This window comes from Manis pentadactyla, chromosome 6 (genome assembly GCF_030020395.1).
Source record: "Manis pentadactyla isolate mManPen7 chromosome 6, mManPen7.hap1, whole genome shotgun sequence".
NCBI lineage: Eukaryota > Metazoa > Chordata > Mammalia > Pholidota > Manidae > Manis > Manis pentadactyla.
The window spans coordinates 63865041-63892105 of NC_080024.1; the positions used below are offsets into that span (position 1 = coordinate 63865041).

General features: G+C 42.6%; 1 long non-coding RNA gene across 1 annotated transcript in view; it reads right to left on the reverse strand.

Moving 5' to 3' along the window:
* Positions 1-24364, reverse strand: part of LOC130684111 (uncharacterized) — a 63133-nt gene extending 38769 nt beyond the window's left edge. The window contains exon 1 of the long non-coding RNA XR_008998264.1: positions 24291-24364. This is a non-coding gene — a long non-coding RNA (uncharacterized LOC130684111). The remainder of the gene's footprint in view (positions 1-24290) is intronic.
* Between the last annotated feature and the right edge of the window lie 2701 nt (positions 24365-27065).

Consider the following 27065-nt stretch of genomic DNA (forward strand, 5'->3'; position numbering starts at 1 on the left):
GCATTGAACCCTGTCTGCTATATATGGGAAAGTGCTTCTTGAACTATAAACTGCTATGGAAACATGACTTATGGTGATTCATCAAGGCCCCAGAGCTGCCATCTGGAATGAGGCTATAGGAATAGCCATTGGCCATGGAATATGCAATTTCAGGAAAAGATAAGTGGCCACCCTCTTGGAACAGTCTCCCAGGACCAATGGTCATTTAAACCAGAATTCACACCTGAAACAAGGAGGTATCTCTAAATGGCATTTTGGAATTTAGCTTCCCCTCCATAGTCTTGTACTTCCCTACCTGGAAAACAGAAACAGTCTGGAGTTTGTGGCATTGGGAAGGGTTTTCTAAGGTTGAGCATGTCCAGGAAGGGCCAACATTCCTTTATCAGGTGGAAATCTCATGAGTCATTTCAAATGGCTCATACATACCTCTCTCACTTTGGCAATCTATCCTGTACCCTTGATGCTTGCTCATTCTGTAGTCATTCCCAACTCAGGAAGGGAGGGGGAGAGAGGCTACTGGCTCTGGGAGCCGCTAGCTCCTCTCACACTTTTCACTACACAAGGCAGACCGTTTCAGCGCCTGCTCATGCAAGGCCTGACTGAGGCTACCGTGGCGAGTCCCAACAGGATAAGAGCACGGAGGTTTGCTTCTTCAGCACATTTTTTTCCCAGCTGTCTGCAAACTCTGGCTCAGCGACAGAGAACTCAGCTGGAGCACCCCGGGTGTGGAATTCAGGAGCCTGCGTGGAAAACCTGAAGCTCGGAGGGAGAGTGGGTGAGGCGGGACAAGCATCACCTAAACCAGCCTTAGCGCCTCTGCCTACTTCCCCTTCTCATTTTACCACTCCTGGAAGGCTTGTGGCAATCACCTGCCAGGATGAAAGTGTCTCAGCTAAAGAAGCCAGCGGGGAAGAGACACAGGAGAGGTTAAACACACAGAGCACCGGGGACGTAACTCAAGAGAGAGGCAGGGAGGGAGGAAGACTAAAGCACTACCAGTTAAAATTGCGTTTCTTGTTGGCCTGTGTAAAAATGAACTTACATCCCCTCTGGATGGGAAAAGTCCCTTTTTGATGGACTGGGGAGCTCATCTGTGTTCCAGGTGAGACTGGGTGCTCTGGGAGCAATGTTGGAGAGTCCCTCCTCAGACAGAGCTCAGGGCATTTGGGGAAGGGACAGCTGAGCTGCAGGACCCCCTAAGTCCACCTTAGTTTCCTCTAGAGCAGCTCCAGCCATATTTATTTTACATGTTGGGCTTCTTGAATGGTTTCATTTGAAGAAAGGGATATAGTGAGTTTTTAAAAAAGAGACAGCTGGAAGGCCACCCACCTGAGGAGGGAGCACTAGGCTGGGAATCAGGGAGCCTGGTTCTACCACTAATTTTCTGGGCAACCTTAATAAGCTTTTCACTCCTCTGAGCTTTAGCTTCTCATCTGGACACAGAAGTACCAGCTTCATAAGGTAATTGCAAGAGTTCTGTGGGAGAAGGTAGCCCATGCCTGCCTGAAGCATATTATTACCAAGAGGTCTCCTAGAAAGAACTCAACCTAAAAGAGAGTTAAGCAAATACTAATTTGAATCAGGGACAGTAGCCTAGAATTAGAGGGTACGGTCCTCAGGGACTCCCTGCTGAGTTCTAGGAGGAAGGGACAGCACACAAAATGGGAAGAGCTATTGAGCTAACAATCCACAAGCCATTGAGCACGTTCCACTGCTCTAGACTCATGAACAAAAGAACAGCGTGGAGGTGAAAATCAGAGGCTCCCCACAACTTACCCAAGGGGCCAGTTCAGGCCAGCCCCCGAGGGGTTCCTGCACTGCAGAGAGATGCAGAGTATCTCAGCTCCTAGGGTCCCCTGGGCCTTGGCAGGTGTCATGGGCAGCAGATTTCCAGAGCCTCTGTGAGCGTGGGGCCCCACAGGGCTCCTCACCATTGGCAGAGTTAGTGCAGAAGGGCGAGGACAGTGTTCAGGCAACACATGAGCCACCCTGGAGACTTTCAGAAACAGCAAGGGTGATCTCAAGGGAGGCAGAAGGACCTGCCTCAGCAGGTGAGGACAAAGGCTAAGAAATACAATACTGATTGTTACCTTTCCATGAACACCCCAGACGACTGTGGTCTGGCAAACCCTGGTTAACAAACAGGATGAAGGTAACAGTTGAAAACAAGAATACAAGAAACAATCCAAAGTACATGGTTAAAATGCTTTACCTTCAACAGCTTACACAGATTTAAGTACTATACTGCACAGAGTAAGAGAGAAGAGCAATTTCCACACGGGTAGCTGGGGAAGCGGCTCAGAGGGGTAAGTTCTGCCTGGGCCTTGCAGGCTGAGAAGTGTTGAAAAGTTTCCAGGCAAAGCAAGTAGCAGAGCAGACAGCATACGGGCAGAAACACGGGAGGCACTCTTGGGAAGAGTTAGAGGCCAGAAAATCAGCTGTGTAATCACGGAGCTACAGTCAGAGAGAACAGACCCCTCAAGAGGGCCTCCTTCCAGAGCAGCTTCAGGGCTGGACCACAAGACAGGATTCCCAGCCCTGAACCATCTCGACTCTGCAGGCACTTCCATCCCTGGTTAAGCAAAATGAGGACAATGATAACTTCCCATTTGCCTCTAACTATAAATTATTTGAGAAAATTCAGGTGCTGTTATCTATAAAAATGTCTTTAGAGGATAAAATAGATAAAATTCTATAACTGGTTTTCTAAAATGTTTCCACACATTTCTAGGCAGTACAGTCCCAGAGAGACCCTTTGAGACTCTGGAAAAGTTATGGACGTTGATCATGAAAAACAACTCCACATACTCACATAACTAAAAAAAAGTTACATACAATTTTCAGGATTCCCAGAATCCTGAAGTTTATCCTCGTCCCTTAAGATCTATTATTCTCAGGTAGAGAAACTCCTGACTTAGAGAGACTAACAACCCTTTACAATACTTTTTTTTTTTTTTTTGCCATTTGATATGCCAGTATCCTGAACAGAATAATCAAAAGTATCCTCAGTCATTTCTACTATCAGGTAATAAAATGAGGAGGCTGATCACACACACTTTGGAGTCAAGCAGGCTGAGGTTCTAATTCCAGTTCTGTACAATCTGTGCAATTTCCAACAAGTAATGCAAAATCATCTGAGGTAATCTGACCATTCAGCAATTGCTCTGGTGTCAGGGGACTGCCGCTCTTAGAGGTGGGTGAGAGCTTACATCTCCCACAGTAACCTACCCGCAGTGTTATGTTTCAGTGGAAGCAACTCTCAGACACACAGACATTCCTGGCAAAACATACAGAAGCAGTCATATGGCCTGTTCCAATAAAGGTGCATGATGTCCCTAGATGCACCTTCAAAATGTTTGCATTGATGCTTCAATCAAAGCAAACTCAACCATTCTTCAGAAGTCAGGACCAGCCAGTCTTCTCATGGACCCAGGGACAGACCTTCCATTCATTATGCATGGGATGGAGGTGGGGTTCCAGAAGTGTCAGGACACTGAGTTTGCCAAACCAGCTCTTTTACCTTGTTCCACCTTGTTCCTACAAGGGTGGAAATGCCTGTGCAGTCTGTCTATGTATCTTACAAGCCTCTTCATGCCACTCATTTCACCAATGGAAACCTATTTCTAGTATCTCTTCCACTAATTGACAGAAGGCCTGATGAAGATACAATGATATTTGAAGCCCCTGCTGGTAACCACCTTTAAAGAGTGGGTTTCTGATGGAGCACTTTAGATGTTAACTAACCACCTCAGGAGGTTAGGTTGATGAAATTTATCTCACATACATAAATGCATCACACTGTTTATAATGAAGTTATAAAAATGAATCATAGACAATATAAGAAAGTTATTTGACTTTCTGAGTCTTAGTTAACTCACCTCCATAAAATGGGAACAAAAATACCTACTTCACTGTATTCTCTTAGGAAATAAGTGAAATACCAATAATAATAGCTAATACTTAAGAAGCACCAAGTGTTGCCAGCCGCACTGGTAGGTACTTTCTGTGGATTACCGCATTCCATACTAACAACAACCTTATGTATGAAGTAGGCATTCTTCAGTCTCCTGTTTACAGATGAAGAACCAAAAATGAGAGTTTAAGGGGTAACTCGGTCAAGAAAAAGTATATTTAAGGACCTACTGTTATTTGGCATTTAGTCAGTGCTTGACAAATGGCAGCTATTATGCTTATTATAAAAGTGATGAGCTGTTATATTTGTTCCTAGAAATTTGGCTTTGAACTTGATGAATATATTGCATAGTTTAAATGATGATGCTTGAAATTCAGACCTATAAATAGCCTCTTGGAGGGGCTAATTTATTTAATTTTAGGATGATTCTTCAGTAGTACCTCAACCACCTTCTCGCCAAAAACTATCCTTTATGTTCCCAAATAAACTTCAGGTTATTTATTAAAGTATAGTGAAAAATCATGCCCACAGGATATCAGGAGACCCAGGCATGTTGTGTTGTGCTGTGTTGCAGTCCACCCCAGGCTCTGCTCACACTGTGATATTCTTAAGACTCAGTTTCCTTGTGTGTGTAACAGATTAAAACTAGATGGTTTCTGTAGGTCTTCCCATTGTAACATTCTATGGTCTATTATGACCTCTTTTTTCCTATGCCCTGTTTTTGGAGGGCTTTCTTTTTTTTTTTTTTACTGAAAATGGCTTCAACATATATAATAAAACAGGTTGATCTACTTTCTGAATTCCCTTCATATAATTCTACAAATAAGACAGTTTGTATTTTACTCCAGGTTTGTTCTGATCTGACAGTTCTGCTTCTGGAATATATCCTACAGATATGTAAACAATTAATTTTTAAAATTTAGTTGTAACAACAAAACTCTGAATATAACCTAGATACCCACCTATATTAGTTTGATAGGGCTGCCATAAAAAGATCCACAGACTGGGTGGCTTAAACCACAAAAATTAATTTTCTTATGGTTCTGGAGGCTAGAAGCCAAGATCCAGGCCGGTTTTCTCTGAGGCCTCTCTCCTTGGCTTGTGGGCGGTGGGCTTCACCCCATCCTCACACCTTCCTTCTCTGTGTGTTTTTGTCATAACCTCCTCTCTTATGAGGACACCAGTGATACTGGGTGAGCGCTCACCCCAATGACCTCGATGAACCTAAATTACCTCTGTAAGGAACCTCTCTATACATACAATCACATTCTGAGGTACTGGGAGTTAGAAGTTCAACATGTGAATTTTGGGGGTACACGGTCAGCCATATCACCACCAATAGAAAACTGGTTAAATAAATGATGGCACATTCATATAATAGAATACCATAGAGCTGTTAAAAAAGGCAACATTCTAAGTCCTGAAATTATATGTCCTGGAATTATCTCCAGGACATTTTTTAATTAATGAAAATTTTAAGTATAGAATTGTGTGCATGGCATGCCATCATTTGCCTTTAAAAGGAGAAGATGAAAGATATTTATTTATACATATGCTGGTTAAAGCATGGACTATCTTTGGAAGTCAGGTAAAAAAAAGAAAGGTTTTCTCCAAAAAAAGATCTTAATGGCCTGGGGCATAGAAGTAAGAAAGTGATTTGATTTTCACTATAAACACTCATGTAAATATTAAATATTGTACCATGGTATATTACCTATTTTTAAAAAATAAATGAAATATTAAAAATTAATTTTAAATGCTGGAAAACTTCACGTTTAGAAGGGTGCCTAAGCCACATCTATGCAGGTGTGTTTTGCAAAGCTCAAGCATGTTAAAGGATTTTGTTTTATCCTCAAGTATGTCCCCAACCCTTGGGCTATTTCTGCACAAATTCCTCTTCATTTATGTCTGTCTCCAAGGCAACTGGCCTCTCTCTCTTTGTGTCTCTTATTCAGTCTCTCTCTCTCTCTCTCTCTCTCTCTCTCTCTCTCTCTCTCTCTCTCTCTCTCTCTCTCCTCTGTGTGTGTGTGTGTGTTTCTTTCTCTCCTGCCTTCCCATCTCTCTCTCTCACACACACACATGCACCCTCACACTAACACAACTGAAGAAGTGCAGCTTTCCAGAAGTCTCGAGGATTCTGAGTGGCTATGCCTTGAAGGAGCTCCTGAATGCACCTTGTCAAGGTATTTCCCGCTGCCAAGACGAAGAAGGAGTGGAGGCACTGGAAAAGAGAGACCATCACTCCAGATAGAATGGAAAAGGAAGCGCTGCAAAGCAAGTAGCTGAAAATTTCACAAGTGTCATTCACCATTCAAAAAGACTGTCTTTAGACAACATAATAATCCACTACAACATTTATTCTGTCTGTGGGATTATTACAGCACAATTTCACCTTTCCATCTTCCATGGCATAGTATGATTTATTTAGTAGTCGTTCTTTGTCTTTCCCAAGTTTTGGGGTCAGATGAATCCAAACGATAACCTGGGGAAGTTGGGGGGTGGGGGTTGTTGGCAGCCTGAAAAATCATAAGAGGACTCTCATGCCTTCAGTGTTCCCACACAATCCCAAATTACTGCTCTCTAACCAGCCTTTTCCTTGGCATGACCTAGGATTATTTACTGTGCACCTCATCTCAGGCCTGGAATATCTCCCCCTCTATCTATTCCCCACCCTTAAAGTTCTAGTTCTTTCAATAAGCCTTGCTTGACCACAGCAACTTACACTGAGAACTCTTTTTATGTCCCTATGTTGTGATTCCATCAATGTTAATCAGGCTCCTGCTGTGGGCCATATTGTTGGGGTGGGCGGAACAGAGATCTGCTCAATCTTACTCATGGGTGGGGTTGGGGTTACGCTAAGAATGAATAAGAGGTGAGGAAGGAGACAAGGATGTCACAGGATCTGATACTGGGCCTTAGTACAGCAGTCCTCATGGCAACTTAAGGGTCAGGGTGTTCTGGATTCGAGGTGTCTTTAGAGGCATTAGCAGCAGAAGGTCTCAGGTTCCCTCTGCTGGTGCCCCACCATTAACAGAGCTGTTACCCTCCAGACGTTTGTTTCTCTCTCCATCTCCACCAGCTATCCTCCCCTGCTCACTCATAGTTTGTCTGGCTTCTAACCTCAGCAATACACCCATGGTATGGCTGGCTAGGGTCCTAGATCTACCACCAAGCATCCTTTCATCTTTTTCCTCTATTACCATCTGGCAACTTTTTTCAGTGTTTTGAACTTCAAATCCCCAAATAAGAACACCTGACTTTCCCATGTAAACTTTTTGGACCAGACTATAGTGGCTTGATCTTAGATCAAATGGCCCATCACTAGCTTGGAGATGCTGAGAGATTCTCCATATAGAGGCCCACAGGGATTTGATGGAGGCTCTGAGATTGTTTGACCTGAAGTTCTCAGGATGATCATTTCTGGTAGAAGTTGGAAATTAGTGTCTGTGTGGGACTTCTTCACTCCAAAACCACAGTGCGGGCAAGAGTGGAGCAATCTCCTGTAAGATCATCAAAAAGAACTGATGGGACATTTGAAAGAAAGCCTGTTTCTGGCAAGACGGCAGGAGAGGATTTGTGCCATTCCCATTTGGGTATAAAACAGGACATAACTAGGTGACTTTTTGGAGAAAACATAGGCTGATGAGGCCAGAAACTTACAGGTATCAGTTACAGGTAGATGACCAAGACTTCACCCCAGATATCTTGGAGCCTATAGTAGTCAGGGTTCTCCAGGGAAACTTAACCAATATGATGTACATAAAGAGAGAAAAATAAGAGGAAATTTATTAGTAGAATTGGCTTATGTGACTAGGAAGGTCAAGAAGTCCCACACTCTGTAGTCTGCAAGCTGGAGAGCCAGGAAAGACTGTGGTGTAATTAGGCCTCGTCCAAAGGTCTGAGAATTAGGGGAACCATAGGTATAAGTCCCAGCCCAAGTCCAAAAGCCCAAGAACAAGGAGCACTGATGTCTGACAGCAGAAAATCAATTTCCCAGCTCAAATAAAAAGTAAATTCACTCTTCCTGTGCCTTTTTGTTAGATTCCCTGAAGAGATTGGATGATGTCCACTCACAGAGGTGAGGGCTATCTTCTTTACTCAGTTTACTGATTCAAATGCTAAAACTAGTCTATTCTGGACACACCCTCATAAACACATCCACAAATGGTGTTTTATCAGCTATTTGGGCATCTCTTCACCCAGTCAAAATGACATATTAAGGGAGGGAAGACTGACATACAAAAAAATATGTTCCAAAAACACTACAAGGGGAGGGGCGGAACATGGCGGTATGAGCAGAGCAGCGGAAATCTCCTCCCAAAACCACATATATCTATGAAAATATAACAAAGACAACCCTTCCTAGAATAAAGACCAGAGGACACAGGACAATATCCAGACCACATCCGCACCTGAGAGAACCCAGCGCCTCACGAAGGGGGTAACATACAAGCCCCGGCCTGGGGGGAGCTGAGCACCCATCCCCCCAACTCCTGGCGGGAGAAGAATAGGCAGAGCGGGAGGGAGATGGAGCACAGGACTGCTGAACACCCAGCCCCAGCCATCCGGGCCAGAGTGCAGACACAGTATGTGCCCAGGGGCCCTGGATACTAGGGAAACAGGGCAGCAAGAACAGTGAGCGGGCACCGGAGGCCGGGCGCCAGAGGTCATGAGAAAAGCGAGCGACCATTTTTTCTTTTTTTTTTGCTGTTTTGTTTTGGCGAGAGCTTTTTGGAAGTCTTAAAGGGACAGGGCGGGACACTTAATGCAGAGGTAGGGAATCCCGAGATCTCTGGGCACCCTAACCCCTGGGCTGCAGGGAGCAGGGAGGCCCCTTACGGAGATAAATAGCCTCTAGGCCGCTCCCGTCAACGCGACTCCACCACTTTGGAGCAGAGGCCCGAACCAGGCCACACCCACAGCAACAGCAGAAATAAACTCCACAGCAGCAGGGCAGGAAGCAGAAAACCTGTCTGCGCGCAGCTTCCCAGCACAAGCCACTAGAGGTCGCTGTTCTCCCAGGAGAGGAGGGCCACAAACCAACAAGAAAGGAAGTCCTTCCAGCCGTCACTCGTCCCAGTTCTGCAGACTATTCCTATCACCATGAAAAGGCAAAGCTACAGGCAGACAAAGATCACAGAGACAACACCAGAGAAGGAGACAGACCTAACCAGTCTTCCTGACAAAGAATTCAAAATAAGAATCATAAACATGCTGACAGAGATGCAGAGAAATACGCAAGAGAAATGGGATGAAGTCCGGAGGGAGATCACAGATGCCAGAAAGGAGATTACAGAAATGAAACAAACTCTGGAAGGGTTTATAAGCAGAATGGATAGGATGCAAGAGTCCATTAATGGAATTGAAACCAGAGAGCAAGAACACATAGAAGCTGACATAGAGAGAGATAAAAGGATCTCCAGGAATGAAACGATATTAAGAGAACTGTGTGACCAATCCAAAAGGAACAATATCCGTATTATAGGGGTCCCAGAAGAAGAAGAGAGAGGAAAAGAGATGGAAAGTATCTTAGAAGAAATAATTGCTGAAAACTTCCCCAAACTGGGGGAGGAAATAATCGAACAGACCACGGAAATACACAGAACCCCCAACAGAAAGGATCCAAGGAGGACAACACCAAGACACATAATAATTAAAATGGCAAAGATCAAGGACAAAGAAAGAGTTTTAAAGGCAGCTAGAGAGAAAAAGGTCACCTATAAAGTAAAACCCATCAGGCTAACATCAGACTTCTCGACAGAAACCCTACAGGCCAGAAGAGAATGGCATGATATATTTAATACAATGAAACACAAGGGCCTTGAACCAAGGATACTGTATCCAGCACGACTACCATTCAAATATGACGGTGGGATTAAACAATTTCCAGACAAACAAAAGCTGAGGGAATTTGCTTCCCACAAACCACCTCTACAGAACATCTTACAGGGACTGCTCTAGATGGGAGCACTCCTAGAAAGAGCACAGCACAAAACACCCAACATATGAAGAATCGAGGAGGAGGAATAAGAAGGGAGAGAAGAAAAGAATCTCCAGACAGTGTATAGAAAAGCCCAATAAGCGAGCTAAGTTAGGCAGTAAGATTCTAAAGAGGCTAACCTTGAACCTTTGGTAACCACGAATTTAAAGCCTGCAATGGCAATAAGTACATATCTTTCAATAGTCACCCTAAATGTTAATGGGCTGAATGCACCAATCAAAAGCCATAGAGTAATAGAATGGATAAAAAAGCTTACAAGAAACTCACCTCAAACCCAAAGACATGTACAGACTAAAAGTCAAGGGATGGAAAAACATATTTCAAGCAAACAACAGCGAGAAGAAAGCAGGGGTTGCAGTACTAATATCAGACAAAATAGACTTCAAAACAAAGAAAGTAACAAGAGATAAAGAAGGACACTACATAATGATAAAGGGCTCAGTCAAACAAGAGGATATAACCATTCTAAATATATATGCACCCAACACAGGAGCACCAGCATATGTGAAACAAATACTAACAGAACTAAAGGGGGAAATAGACTGCAATGCATTCATTCTAGGAGACTTCAACACACCACTCACCCCAAAGGATAGATCCACTGGGCAGAAAATAAGTAAGGACACGGAAGCACTGAACAACACAGTAGAGCAGATGGACCTAATAGACATCTATAGAACTCTACATCCAAAAGCAACAGCATATACATTCTTCTCAAGTGCACATGGAACATTCTCCAGAATAGACCACATACTAGGCCACAAAAAGAGCCTCAGAAAATTCCAAAAGACTGAAATCCTACCAACCAACTTTTCAGACCACAAAGGCATAAAACTAGAAATAAACTGTACAAAGAAAGCAAAGAGGCTCACAAACACATGAAGGCTTAACAACACGCTCCTAAATATTCAATGGATCAATGACCAAATCAAAATGGAGATCCAGCAATATATGGAAACAAATGACAACAACAACACTAAGCCCCAACTTCTGTGGGACGCAGCAAAAGCAGTCTTAAGAGGAAAGTATATAGCAATCCAAGCATATTTAAAAAAGGAAGAACAATCCCAAATGAATGGTCTAATGTCACAATTATCGAAATTGGAAAAAGAAGAACAAATGAGGCCTAAGGTCAGCAGAAGGAGGGACATAATAAAGATCAGAGAAGAAATAAATAAAATTGAGAAGAATAAAACAATAGCAAAAATCAATGAAACCAAGAGCTGGTTCTTCGAGAAAATAAACAAAATAGATAAGCCTCTAGCCAGACTTATTAAGAGGAAAGAGAGTCAACACAAATCAACAGTATCAGACACGAGAAAGGAAAAATCACGAAGGACCCCGCAGAAATACAAAGAATTATTAGAGAATACTATGAAAACCTATATGCTAACAAGCTGGGAAACCTAGGAGAAATGGACAACTTCATAGAAAAATACAACCTTCCAAGACTGACCCAAAAAGAAACAGAAAATCTAAACAGACCAATTACCAGCAACGAAATTGAAGCGGTAATCAAAAAACTACCAAAGAACAAAACCCCCGGGCCAGATGGATTTACCTCGGAATTTTATCAGACATACAAGGAAGACATAATACCCATTCTCCTTAAAGTTTTCCAAAAAATAGAGGAGGAGGGGATACTCCCAAACTCATTCTACGAAGCTAACATCACCCTAATACCAAAACCAGGCAAAGACCCCACCAAAAAAGAAAACTACAGACCAACATCCCTGATGAACGTAGATGCAAAAATACTCAACAAAATTTTAGCAAACCAAATTCAAAAATACATCAAAAGGATCATACACCATGACCAAGTGGGATTCATCCCAGGGATGCAAGGATGGCACAACATTCGAAAGTCCATCAACATCACCCACCACATCAACAAAAAGAAAGACAAAAACCACATGATCATCTCCATAGATGCTGAAAATGCATTTGACAAAGTTCAACATCCATTCATGATAAAAACTCTTAGCAAAATGGGAATAGAGGGCAAGTACCTCAACATAATAAAGGCCATCTATGATAAACCCACAGCCAACATTATATTGAACAGCGAGAAGCTGAAAGCATTTCCTCTGGGATCGGGAACTAGACAGGGATGCCCACTCTCCACACTGTTATTTAACATAGTACTGGAGGTCCTAGCCACGGCAATCAGACAAAACAAAGAAATACAAGGAATCCAGATTGGTAAAGAAGAAGTTAAACTGTCACTATTTGCAGATGACATGATACTGTACATAAAAAACCCTAAAGACTCCACCCCAAAACTACTAGAACTGATATCGGAATACAGCAAAGTTTCAGGATACAAAATCAACACACAGAAATCTGTGGCTTTTCTATACACTAACAATGAACCAACAGAAAGAGAAATCAGGAAAACAACTCCATTCACAATTGCATCAAAAAAAATAAAATACCTAGGAATAAACCTAACCAAAGAAGTGAAAGACTTATACTCTGAAAACTACAAGTAACTCTTAAGAGAAATTAAAGGGGACACTAACAGATGGAAACTCATCCCATGCTCGTGGCTAGGAAGAATTAATATCGTCAAAATGGCCATCCTGCCCAAAGCAATATACAGATTTGATGCAATCCCTATGAAACTACCAGCAACATTCTTCAATGAACTGGAACAAATAATTCAAAAATTCATATGGAAACACCAAAGACCCCGAATAGCCAAAGCAATCCTGAGAAAGAAGAATAAAGTAGGGGGGATCTCACTCCCCAACTTCAAGCTCTACTATAAAGCCATAGTAATCAAGACAATTTGGTACTGGCACAAGAGCAGAGCCACAGACCAATGGAACAGACTAGAGAATCCAGACATTAACCCAGACATATATGGTCAATTAATATTTGATAAAGGAGCCATGGGCATACAATGGCGAAATGACAGTCTCTTCAACAGGTGGTGCTGGCAAAACTGGACAGCTACATGTAGGAGAATGAAACTGGACCATTGTCTAACCCCATATACAAAAGTAAACTCAAAATGGATCAAAGACCTGAATGTAAGTCATGAAAACATTAAACTCTTGGAAGAAAACATAGGCAAAAACCTCTTAGACATAAACATGAGTGACCTCTTCTTGAACATATCTCCCCGGGCAAGGAAAACAACAGCAAAAATGAGTAAGTGGGACTATATTAAGCTGAAAAGCTTCTGTACAGCAAAAGACACCATCAATAGAACAAAAAGGATCCCTACAGTATGGGAGAATATATTTTAAAATGACACATCCGATAAAGGCTTGACGTCCAGAATATATAAAGAGCTCACACACCTCAACAAACAAAAAACAAATAACCCAATTAAAAAATGGGCAGAGGAACTGAACAGACAGTTCTCCAAAAAAGAAATACAGATGGCCAACAGACACATGAAAAGATGCTCCACATCGCTAATTATCAGAGAAATGCAAATTAAAACTACAATGAGGTATCACCTCACACCAGTAAGGATGGCTGCCATCCAAAAGACAAACAACAACAAATGTTGGTGAGGCTGTGGAGAAAGGGGAACCCTCCTACACTGCTGGTGGGAATGTAAGTTAGTTCAACCATTGTGGAAAGCAGTATGGAGATACATCAAAATGCTCAAAACAGACCTACCATTTGACCCAGGAATTGCACTCCTAGGAATTTACCCTAAGAATGCAGCAATCAAGTATGAGAAAGATCAGTGCACCCCTATGTTTATCACAGCACTATTTATAATAGCCAAGAATTGGAAGCAACCTAAATGTCCACGATAGATGAATGGATAAAGAAGATGTGGTACATATACACAATGGAATACTACTCAGCCATAAGAAAAGGGCAAATCCTACCATTTGTAGCACCATGGATGGAGCTGGAGGGTATTATGCTCAGTGAAACAAGCCAAGCAGAGAAAGAGAAATACCAAATGATTTCACTTATCTGTGAAATATAAGAACAAAGGAAAAACTGAAGGAACAAAACAGCAGCAGAATCACAGAACTCAAGAATGGACTAACAGGTACCAAAGGGAAAGGGACTGGGGAGGATGGGTGGGTAGGGAGGGATAAGGGGGGGGAGCAGTAGGGGGGTATTAAGATTAGCAAGTATGGGGGGGTAGGAGAAAAGGGAGGGCTGTACAACACAGAGAAGGCAAGTAGTGATTCTACAACATTTTGCTATGCTGATGGACAGTGACTGTAAAGGGGTTTATAGGGGGGACCTGGTATAGGGGAGAGCCTAGTAAACATGATATTCGTCATGTAAGTGTAGATTAGTGATACAAAAAAAAAAAAAAAAAAGGGCAGTTCCTGTGTGGTAACCTCCAATGAGTTCTACACAAGAGTATAAAGGGCATATAAAAGTGTAGGCAAAGGGTCTGTTTGTGTTTATACAGAGGATCAAAGCCTAATTGGGCTACCCCGAAAATGAACTAAGATACGATATGAAAAAGAACTTCCAACATCAGCACTCTCTGGAAGATTCATGCCAGAAGATGATCATCAAAAAACCCAACAAAGATCCACACACAGCTACAGCTGTAGATGCACTCATCCCACCAGCTCCTGGACTTGCCATGGGAATGAGGAAGGAGATATCTAAGCTGGCCTGTGCATACAGTAAAACAACAAATTTGACTGGATCTATACTGTTGGAACTCAACCAAGAATTTGGAGAAGTGCAAATTGTAGCGCTCCAAAGTCTTACAACTACAGACTATTTACTGTTAAAAGAACATATGGCATGTGAACAGTCCCCAGGAATGGGTTGTTTTAATTTGTCTGATTTCTCTCAGACTGTTCAAGTTCAGTTGGACAATATCCACCATATCATAGATAAGTTTTCACAAATGCCTAAGGTGCCTAACTGGTTTTCTTGGTTTCACTGCAGATGGCTGGTAATTACAGGTATGCTTTGGTTATGTAACTATACTCCTATTATGTTGATGTGTGTGCGCAATTTAAGTAGTAGCTTAAAACCTATATATGCTGAAGTTACTCTACAAGAAGATATGTCAAAGAAATAATCAATCTTCCCATGTTTTCTTCCGCCTGCTACTTCTATAGCTTTTCTTCTTCCTTCCTAATTACAACCCTTAAATAGAATTCGTGCCTCATAACAAATTTACCGAGTATCATAATTCTTCCAAGTGGTAAAGATACCTCAAGACAAATGCTGAGCATAGAAGCTACAGGGCATAAATATGCAAAGAGATAAAAAGCTAACCATTTCAAACAATAAGGCTTCTCTCTCACTTACCAACTTTACATTTCCCTGTATGGCCCCGGAAGATGACTGGTTAGCCAGAGACGGGTAAGATTCCTCAAGGGAGGAACAACCTAAGACAGGCACAGTCGCAGGGGGGTCATCAGGTGAGAAATTGGGGATCGACAGAGGTGAGGCTTAGAACCTCACCCCCCCTGTTCTGAGAGAAATCTTCTGCATATGTGGATGTTTTATTGCCCTTGTCTAGCTTGGATTAACACATAGTCTACGGGCACACACCTGGTCATCTACATTTGCTCTCTTACAACACTATGTTTTCTACCTTTATCTTGTATCTACCTACCACTTCAGCATTTTATTAAAAATAATAATAATAAAGAGAGAAATGTGGTATCCATATATAAATGAAGTATAAAAATCAAATGAGTATTCATATTTGAACTGACTGTTTATAGTTCATAATGCATGAGCAAAACCGAAGGTTTCTGTGATGGCTGCCCTTGTACTGTTCACCATGTAAGAACTTATTCACTATGTAAGAATTTGTTCTCCATGTAAGAACTTGTTTGTTATGCCTCAGGAGATTGGAGACTGACGAAAATTAGGCTTGGGGTGGATTAATGATTGTGCATTGAGCATTGACTCCCCTATACAGAATTTTATTGTTGTTAACAACCATTTGATCAATAAATATGAGAGATGCCCTCACAAAAAAAAAAAAAAAAAAAGTATACACTTCCAGTGGTAAAATAATAAGTAACTGGGATGTAATGAATACAGTCAAGATATTGTAACAGCTTGGTATGGTGATAGCTGGTACCTAGAATTGTCATGTATATAAATGTTGAATCACTATGTTGTACACCTGAAACTAATGTAATGTAATACTGTGTGTCAACTACCCTTCAATAATAAAAAAAATAAAAATAAAAATAAATTAAAAAATTAAAAAATTAAAAAAACACTACAAGGCTTTGAAGTAGCCCAAAAGAAAGAATGAGTAACTCTGTCAGGGAAGGCTTCCTCAGAGAAAAAAAGTGGTGAATAACAAGTTTGACTGGTAGACAAGGAGAACAAGACATCTGGGCAGAGAGATCATCAAGGAGAAAGACATGAAGAGGTGGGGTGGACTATGGCCTGAGTCAGAGACATGGTAAGACATAATAGGAAGAAGTAGGGATTGAGGATGGAGAGAAGAGGACGGGGACCAGATCATGAAGCTCTTACGCCTCAAAGAAGGAACCAGTAGAGTCTCAAGGAGGAGAGAGGCATAAAAAAGATTCTCCTTCCAGGAAAATCACTCTGACAGAAATGTGGAGGACATTTTAAATTGAGGAGCAAGTAATAGCAGGCAGATCAGCCTGAACCAAGGCACTGGCAGGCAAAATAAAGAGGAGAATGTGGGTTTGGAAAACCAAGAATATAGAACAAGTTTGGAGTGCAGGGAGACAATGAATACAGATTAGTACATGTTGAGCCTAAGACACATCAAGGCTACCCAGGTAGATATTTCCAATATAGGTTTTCAGACAGGTGATCCTGAAGTTAAGGAGAGAGGTCAGAGCTGGACATAGAAATTTGGGAGTCCTGTGCATCTAAGTGGAGGTTAAAGCCATGGGCTTGAAGGAAATCAAGGATGGAGGGTAGAGGGTAGAGGGTAGGGAGCAGAGTAGAAATAAAAGAATGGAATCTGGGCAGCAATGCTTCAATGATAACATGATATCTTATAATATTTTCTGAATGTTTCTCTTCCTAACTCAAATTCTCTCTCCATGTTATCTTTTTCCTATACTGTTACCCTCTCTTTTCAGCCTCCCCTCCGCACTTTTCCAGGCCATCATGAGCCTACTCAGTGCCTTTGTGCAAGTTAGAAAAGGAAACAACCTCTGGGCACTTGGCTTGGCAAGCCAGCTTTGAAAAGTTAGAAAAAATCCCCTTCCTTTGGATTGAGACAGCCTCATGCCAATGCAGAGCCCAGTAGGTAGAGACAGGCTTGATTTGCTACTTCAGCCTGGGCCTTTGTGCAGTGCACAAACTGCCCAGCCTTATGGGGAAGCCCTGCCTCCCATCCAACAAGGTTTACACAACAAGATTCCAAAAAGGCCCATAAGAGGTACTTGTAGATGACTCCAATTTCCTTGTGATTTAAAATTTTTGAAAGCAGCCTTTTATTTCCTCTCTTTGCACCAGATTGTGATCTGGTAAGTTTTGCTAATAATGGTGCTCAAATCTTCCCCCCAGCCCTTAAGAGTTGAGAAATAAGAATATCAGACTAGTCTTTCTCACACTCATGCAGCTCCTGGTCCTCCTCCCTTATTCCTGTCAGGAGAGGCCATGGAATCCTTCCTTTCAAAGGATGGTAGCTCTGAGATCCTAGTGACTTCAGACCTTATGTTGCTTTAATTTGGGCTGCTCCTCGCCACATGCCATGCCTACCCCATATCTCTTTCAAGCCTTTCTTCAAAGCAGTCTCCTTCTTGCCTTTGTTCTCTGTCCTTTGGGAATGGTCTCCTTTTGAAAAATTGATTTATATTACTATTAAACATAATTGAAGAATTCTCTACCTTTGAAATCCAGAAGTCATCTTATCTAAATATGCTTCATATCGACCTGGAGAATGCACATTACAACCCTTCAGGCAAGGTCCACACTTGTGCAAATGCTCCACCATGTTTAAAATTATAATGTACATAATTACAGTTTCAGTTCACTAATATTATTCATAATAAATTCTTGGTGTGAATTAGAGTCTCAAATGCCTGAGGTGGTTTTGAATGGAAAGAGAAGATTAGAGGAAACTTCAAACAAGATAAAACATTGGAATCATGAAATTAGAAAAAGAGAAATTAGGAAAAAGATTTTTTTAAAAAATGAGAAAAGAAGCTGTTCTCAGTTGCACTGACAATAGCATAGAAGACAGCTGGACCCCATTAATTTTATTAGACTGTCATCCTTACATGTGGCACAAATAAAAGAATCTACCAATAGTCCTGTCAGCCATCAAATTAAATTCCATTTCCTTGCGTTCCCTTCTAATCTTTGTCCATATAATTCATAATGCGTTCATAGTTTTAGTCACAGATCCTGGCTAATTTCACTAGATTTCAAAGCCTCTGATATGAAATTGAATTCAAGGTAATATAAGTATGACTTGAGCATTTACCAGCACTCAAACCTCAGACACGAGGAAGGCAAGTGCTGCCAGGTAGTTTTTTTATCTCCTGAGCAGTTGTACCAGAGACGAAAGCAAGGCCGAGCGGGCAGGAGGCGGGTGCTGGGGAAGAGAGCCAGCGGCGGGGGGTCACGACCGGGGGCTCTGGTCATTTCTCCATCACTGACCAGCGAGGATCTTAGTCAAGTCTGCCTCTCTGGGTGCTTCTGTGTCCTCATCTGTAAAATGAAGGGATTGAATTTGATAAATGGGTTTTAAACTCTGCTCCTCAAAGGGCTGCAAGAAGATGCTGGGGCAGGGTGTGTGGTGCTACAGGACTGATCTCTGCCTACCTCTTTCCAACAAAGCAGCTCCTTCTTTCTTTATTTTTCATGTCCAGCATCTGAGTCCAATGAGTCTGACAACAGGACAGATCGTGGTCATTCAGGACCTCTCAGACCCAGGACATAGCATCACCCTGGTTATCAACAGTACAGTAGCCAGAGTTCAGAGAAGGGGGAGCAGAAAGAGAAAGCTTCATGGAGGAGGCAGGGCTTAGAAAGACCTTGAGGGAATATGGTACTTGGAAAGAGAGAGAGAGGCGGGAAAAGAGGCATAGTGTCTCTAGGCATCCAGAAGACAGGACCCACCTGGGCTGGAGCTGGGCCTGAGGAGCAGAGAACATGGGTGTGGATCGGGGTAGAAGTAAGCACCTGACTGGCTGAAGGCAAACAGATAAATGTAAGACTGATGCGGTAAGCTACAAGATCTCCTGAAGATTTCTGAGTAAGGGAATGATATGCTGAAATTGGTGCATAAGAAATATTAGTCTGTTGGGTTCCTTTTCACAAAGCAAACATTTATTGATGCCTATGAGGTATTTGTAGGCACTAAGAATACAAAGTTGGAAAAGGCAGCAGCTGTCTTTGAGGAGCCTGGCAAAGGGGAATGCAGAATGGTTGAAGCAGAGGAGAGCAAGATTCACATCTATGCAGGTGTGTATCCAAGGGCTGGATAAGGAAGTGGCAGAGAGAAGTGGAGAGTAAGAAGAGATAAGAGAGATTTTGCAAAATAAAAACTAACTGGACTTGGTGGTTATTCAGTAACTCAAGGAGACGAATAAACAAGTGACCACTCTTTTTAAACCTGGAGCTTGAGTATAGCTTCCTCTTCCCCTTCCTCTTCCTCTTCCATGGCTAGAACAACTTTTCAAGTCTCCCTGCAGTTGGGGGTACCATGTAATTGAGTTCTGAGCAAAGAATGTCAAGAGAAGTAATGTGCTCCCCATCCCCATTCTAACTGGTCTCTATATAAGAAGTTTGGAAAGTAAGGAACATACTTCAGGGACACAACTGAGGAACACAGAAGACTCCCATGTGTGCTTTCCCATCCACTTCCTCCATCCTCCTGATAAATGAAGAGGTAAAGAAGAAGTCACAGCCACAGACTAAAGGAGCCTGGGTCCCTGAATGACTACATGGAGGGCTGCCTGCCGAATAGGAATGCTACCTGGGCTTCACATAGCAGTGACTAACACTCTGGAGTCATTTGTTGTGGCAGCTAATTTTTCCTGAAACTATAGTCGTGTCACCTTAACAACAAATATAGGAAGTCAAGATAGGTTTAGAGAATGAGATAATAAATTCAGTATTTCACTTAGGGTTGTTTTGCTCTGAGGTAATATAAAACATGACCTAAACTAACTTAAAGGAGGCTAAAGGATTTTTTAACAACACTTCTGACTTTAGGCATGGCTTAGAAGAAAGCCTTTTCCAACATTATGAGTTTCATGCAGATTGGCCCAACTTAGGTCATGCACCTCACTAGGGAACCAATCAGAAAAGCCGGATATTTTGTGATGCCAAGTTTGTCTTGGACAGAGTGGCATGCTCTGCCCCAGTCCTGGGAGAACAGTCAGCTCTACCCACAGAGAAGGAGAGGATGATTCCCCAGAGGGAAATCAGGGCACCATTACTAGGGAAGGGGAAATGGATGTCAGATACTAAAAAGCAGAAAAAGAGCTTTTCTTCTGTTTTGAACGCGCCTAATGATTTTCAGGAATACCTAAATGAAGAGGACTTTGTAAATGGTTTGAAATAGGAAATTGAAACCTAGGTAGAATAGAACTAGACATGCAGTTTAATCCGGGCTGTGTGAATAAGAGATTTCCTTCTTTTTTCTGACTCCCTAAATCAGAGAAAATTGAAGGAGAAGAAAGAATTTCTTTTCAGAGTCCCATTTGATAATATGGCTTCATTCTGTGTGGCTTGTCTGTCCTTTCTAACTGATCTTTATATAAGAAGTTTGGAATGTAAGGAACATATTTTAGGGACACAGCTGAGGAACACAAAAGAGACAATATATAATTGTGGAGATTATCCTGCAAACCTCACACTCCCATAGCCTTTTTTTAGATGCTGGCTTCAGACTCAATCAATGAGGGCTGCTAAGTTAGGTTGTACAACTCTGGGGACCAGCCTCCACTGAGAATTCTGGGAACATGAAAACTGGGTGCCCTCTGGAGTTGTACAATATACCAGCACTGGACTCAGAAATTCTCCTTCACATAGGAAATGTCTTTACCTGGACACGGAGAACCTGGCTGACTATGGTCTGAGCCCTATTCCCACAACTTGAAGCACCCAAAAGCTTTCCTCACCCTTTCACGAAATGCCCGGCCTCACTGCACGTACTTACTGACTGTGTCCTACTTACTTACTCCTGGCTCTTGCTATGTCCTCTTGCCATTCTCTGTCCCTGAACTCCTCTCCTCTGTCCCAGTCCGCCCTCTTGGTTCCACCCTCTGCAGCTTTCTATTAGAATTTATTTAAACCAAGCACCCTCTGAGCTTAAGAACTTTACTGAAGATAAAGGGTTGTTACTTGAGGAATAATTACATCATATACCAGATTAATAAAAATCACATTAATAAAAATCTCCATTAGATTTTCCTGTTTTTCCCACAAATTCCTCTTTTACCCAAAGCTACTATTTTGGCCCTATCCCATAAATTTTATCCTAAATCTTTTTTCTGCTCCAGTCCTTCATCAGTATTTTCTACCTAGACTTGCTTTATACAAGAACTATGCCATCTCAATTATGGTAGCTCTAAAATAAGTCTTGAAATTGAGTCGTGTAAATTTTCCAACTTTGTTCTTCTTTTCAATATTGTTTTGACTATTCTAGATTCTTTGGATTTCTATTTTCGGTTTGTCAGTTTCTACAAAAAAAAAAGTGGTGAGAAGACAAAACATCTTAACAAGATCAAGTTTCCAATCCATGAGCACAGTATGTATTTCTCCATTTATTTAGGTCTTTTTAGATTTCTCTCAGCAGTATTTTGTAGTTTTCAATGTTCAAATTACACAATGTTCAAATTTTTGCTAAATTTAACACAAAATATTTCATATTTTATGCTATTATAACTGGTGATTTTTAAATTTCTAGTTCTCATTATTCATAACTATCATATAGAAACAGAATTGATTTTTATATGTTGACCTTGTATCTTGCAACCATGCTAAATAGGAAGCAAAATGGTATAGTCACTTTGGAAACAGTTTGGCAGTTTTGCATACAGTTAAACATATACTGATCATATGACCTAGAAGTTCCACTTTTAGGAAATAGAAACATTCCCTCACAAAGACAGGTATGCAAATGTTCATAACAGCCAAAATTGGAAACAAACTCAAATGTCTCTCAACAAGTGAGTGGATAAACAAATTGCTGTATTCCTTTAAAAGAACACTACTCAGCAATAAAAAGGTGATACATGCACCAATATGGAAGAATTTCAAACTAAGTGAAAGAAGGCAGACAAAGAATGAGTATTGTATGATTCCACCTGTATCAAACTAAAAACTACAGATTTAATGTAGAAGGATAGAAACCTCGGGAGCAAAGGTTAAGAGGAGGAATGACTGGGAAGGGGCAAAAGGGAACATTTAGGAAAGATACAAAACTCTATGTCTTGATAATGGCAGTGACTACAGTGATGCTTACATTAACCAAAATTCACTAAACTGTGCCTCAGAATGAGTACATCTTTTACATATACATTTTACCTCTTTATGAGAAACTGAAGGTGTTCATGCTATCTTTTAGAAAGGAAGAAGCATATATTCATCAAGAGACAAGTGAACTCCAAGAACATAGCAAATAGGACAGAAGATTTTCAACTTCACTAGATTATTAGCCTCTAGAGACAACTCTGCCCAACAGAACTTTGTACTCTGTCCATACAGTATCCACTAGGCATATACAGCTGTTAAGCACTTTAAAGGTGGCTGATACAACTGATAAGTTGAATGTCACATTTTATTTCAATTTAATTAATTTAAATTTAAATTTAAATAGCAACATGTGGCTAGTGGCACCCTGTCATATGGAGCAGTGAGGATGTAAATACATTTCCTATGTCGCTATGTGCCTTACCTAATCTTGGGCCTGATAGTAACTGTGCAATAAAGGAAAACTAAAGGGAAAAAATAAAATAAGATCCAAATAACCTAATGTATACTGTCGTTGTGTCAAACAGTATAGTGGACAAAATAGTATAGAGGCTTGGCCCCTCTAGTTCTTCTTCTGTTAAAATGGGGCTGTTACTCACTAAAGACTTCACACTGTCATTATGAGGCTAAAATGAGAAAATTCAAGTAAAAAGACTAATCTTAAACTGTAAAGTATTAAGCAAATGGAAAATACTGGATGCACGGCTAATGCAGTTGCCACATCTGGTGCCACCACTCGATTTTAAACTGGAGAATCAAGAGAGGGTCACGATCAGGCCCTCCTGGAGCGGCAGGGAGAGACTGCATGTGCGCCTTGCTTCCATGTGACCTTTTCTCTCCTGGGGCCACCTTTCCCGTATTGATCGCCAATGTGCAAGGGAGCACGCTTTGCCACTGCTTGGGAAAAGGTGGCTGCGGCGGTGGTCTGCAAGGGTAAAAGAGGTGGCGCTCACTGCCGGCAAATAAAGAGAACACCACGGTGATTTACTGTCCCCGGCGGTTCCAGGAACAGAACCTGGAGTCCTCGTTTGCACTCTCTCCGGCTCACAACTTGTTCTATCACCAGTAACTGCTCGCTCCTCCCTTCGCGGCTGTCTTTTGTCTTTGAAAGCCCGAGACCGACAATGGATTATTATCTGTGCGTGCAGGTGTTGCCGAAAGGACCAATTTGTGAACAATGGCCCTTCCCACGTTGTCCAAACATAAAGATTGCTCCGCAGCTGTTATTTGCAGAACCTGTCACCGCTCTACGCGCTGCTGCTAAGCCGCCAGCTGCCCGCGAGCGCGCTGCGCGGGGCGCCGCCCACAGCCGACAGCGTCCCCAGCCCGCCCCGCGCCGCGGCCCGTCCGCTCAGCCCTGGCCGCCCGCCCGCCGGAGCGGCACACCCTCCCACCCCCACCCCCACCCCCCCGGCGGGCTGGCTGCTTCCAAAGTTCGCTCCTTGGGATCCTCCTTCCATTCCGCATTCGTCTCAGAATCGACAGACCGAGTCGATGGGCAAGCCTCAAAGGACACGAGTTTAAAGAGCAAATACTCATCTGGACTTTATCTTAAAGATGTGACCCAGATGTGAGGTGCAGATCTCCTTGCCCTGTAAGGTCCGGGTGAAGCCCCCAGTTCTAAGGTCTACGAAAACCCAAAGACCTCCCGTAGAATCCTGCTTATTCCCAAAGATGCCCCCTGTATCTGCAGACCGTTGTTCCTGCTTCGTCCACCTCCCCTAGAGCAGAATGCAGCCCTTTCTCTGGTTCCTAAAATAACCTGGAATGAAGCAGTTCCTGAGATCTCACTGAATCCAGGAGGGGGTTTCCACAAGAAGGGACACATCTTGAAAGACGCTTTCAGCTGTTCTCCCCGCCCCTTCCTATAGCTACATCCTTTATGTTTAAGGCCGGAGAGCTCCAAACGCCCCCCTCTGCTGTACACTCAGCAACTTGCCAATCTCCTGGCCCTTCCCCCAAGTTTCACCACCCAGTTCCTACCAGGGGCCTTCAAGTGCCAGGGCTCCCTCTCCTTCACGGAAGAAGCCTTTTCTTCCCGACACAAAGACCGTCAGTCCCCTTGGTGTCTTGCTGGCGTCAGCATGTCTCCGGGCTGCCAGTTTCTCAAGAAGTTTACTGGCCTCCTGCCCTCAGTTTGCTCATGCTAGGACAATTCACACAGAGTGGACGGTGAGCTACCCAAGGAGCAGGGTTTCACAACAGCGTTCAGACCTTAACTTCCAACAACAATCTTAAAAACATCAATTGCTGAACCTTGCAGGATGCAGCAGCCATGCTTGCTGGGCAATAGATACATAGACTGACATATGTACAAAGGCTGAATTCAAACTGTCTAGCCTTTTACAAGCCCCTGAAAGGTGACTTCAGTCTTCCTCAAGCCTGTCTGTGCATTCGAGTGCTTTTCTCAAAATTACAGTCATGAGCATACAGTATTTCATAGGTTACAGTACTATCAATACCTTACAGTAAAGAATATTTTGAGTCTGGGCTGGTATTTCCTAAATTTATTCAGATACCAATTTCTAAGACTTTTGTTATTTTCAAACATGGAGCCATAAAATAAATAGAATCATCCCAGAGCTTCCCTTAACCCCATTTTATGCTAATGATGCACTCTAAAGTAACCAATCATGTCCTTTGTGGAGTAACCTCAGGCCTACTTTCCTAATTTGTAGTTAAATAAATAAAATGTATCTTAAAAGCATTCAACCCTAATTCCTTCTCCCTTCACTCTTCCCCAAGAAAGGAGACAAAAACCAATCATCAAAAAAATGTTTTAATCCTGGTCTTAGAAATACAAAACATCTCCTGGTTTGTTTTGGAATATGATTAAAGGTCTAAAGGAAAAAAATGATTTGAAAGGAAGGTCAAATCAGCTTCCCACAGAGAACACTAAAATTTTAAGAGATTTCTATTGCACAGGACTCTTGAGCATTATGGCCACTGCCTTGGAATTCCACAACGCCTGGGCAGCAGCACAGACTCCCACAGGAGAGGAGATGGGGATCCCCAAACACAAGGCAAAACTCAGCAGGTTGCCCTCAATGCCACTGCCACTCCGCAGTGGCCTGCAGTGGCTTCAAACAGCAACAGGCCCTGGCCTGCACCAGCGCTCTAGGCTGGAGGAATGCTGGCACCTAGGCACTGTGTCTGAAGCAGGGTGAAACTGTCCCTGCCCCTGGGAGAAGAACAGCTCTGTGCACAGTGAGCTCGGTGGAAGAAGGCAAACTACTTACCTCAGCACCATACTCGGCTGGGGAAATACAAACTGGACACCATGCAAATATTTATCTTCAGGGACCTTGGAGAGACCTCTGGGGGAAGGAAAATAAATCTCTACACATGTTTACTCATAATGATTTCCACGGGCCCATCCAACTACAAGTCCAGCATTTCATTAAACAGACTTCTTCAATGGCCACCAAGTGGTGTAAATACATTATAAATTAAGGCACAGATCCTCTTTTCAGGGTGCATGGGGTGAATGTTTGAATACATGATCCAGACATTGATCTCTTCTCTGAGGGCCCAGGAAGCAAGGAGTTTGCTGAAGGATTTTAGTTTCTATTTCAGTAGAGTCATTTGTGGAAGGATTTGCATTTTGAAGGAGAAATGCTTATTTTTACAGTTTCAGAAAAAACAAATGTGAAAGAAGGGGGAAAGACCTATGCAAAGGATTTCAAATACTTCATGTCACCTTTGATCTACCCAAGGAAGGCACTAGGATTAGCAAGCCAAGGACACTGATTGAACATGATAAAAAATGACTTCTACAGGGTCTGTTTTCTCATCTGAACACAAGGAAAAAACTAACACTGGACTCCACAAGTACGACTACAAGGAAAAACAAAGCGTGACCTCAGAGCGCCCTCTGGCAGCAAGGGCCCCGGTTGGTGCTGAGAAAGCACTCACTTTTGGACAAGGTTCCAGCATGTACACACACGGACACTCACACTCACACACACACACTCCTTCCACACAATGACTTGGTGTAAAGAAAGCAGAGAAATCACTCTCCAGGCTATAGATTCTCCCATGTGTTAGTCACCCTTCCCTCCTCCTCCCAACTCTTACTGGCAGCTGGGCTGGGCAATGACTCAGGAAGGCAGGCCGTAGGGAGAAGCTAGTTCACCACCATGACTTAAAAAATACTGAGGCCCTTTTAAGTATAATTAACTCATAAACTTAGTAGTCATCTGGGGAAAGAAGGGGTTAGTGAGGGGTGCAGGTATGTTTGGGGCAGGGTGGGAGAGGAGAGGCATTTGGACAGTCGTGTGGAAATGACAGCCCAAATTTTCATGGCGATGGCTCGTGTAAACCAGGAGCTAAAATCCTGATAACCTCTGCACACTTGCCCGGAAGCAGTTCTGCTGGGCTCAGCAGAGCCCACCCTCTGCCGAGGAAACCAAGCCCCACTAGCACCGCGTGGAGGAGGATGTCAGTGGCATCATGGAGGGTAATGGCATGCCTGGGAGAAATAGGGGCGGACAGGAGCAGCAACATGAAACTCAGACCCAAGCAAAGAGTGAGCACGAGGACCAGGACACACCAAGGCCAGATGGGGGAAACAATGCCGGACCCCAATGCCCCCAGGACAAAAGAATTCCCCCCGAACATGGTGGGTCATTTGTCTGAGTGTAATGTTTAATCTGGCCATCTTGAGAGGTAACAAGATAACAAGGAAACCCAACCTAGCAACGTCTGATTGTGTTTGGGGGAGTCATTCATAATGTCTGTGCTTTTTTATCTTTGTGC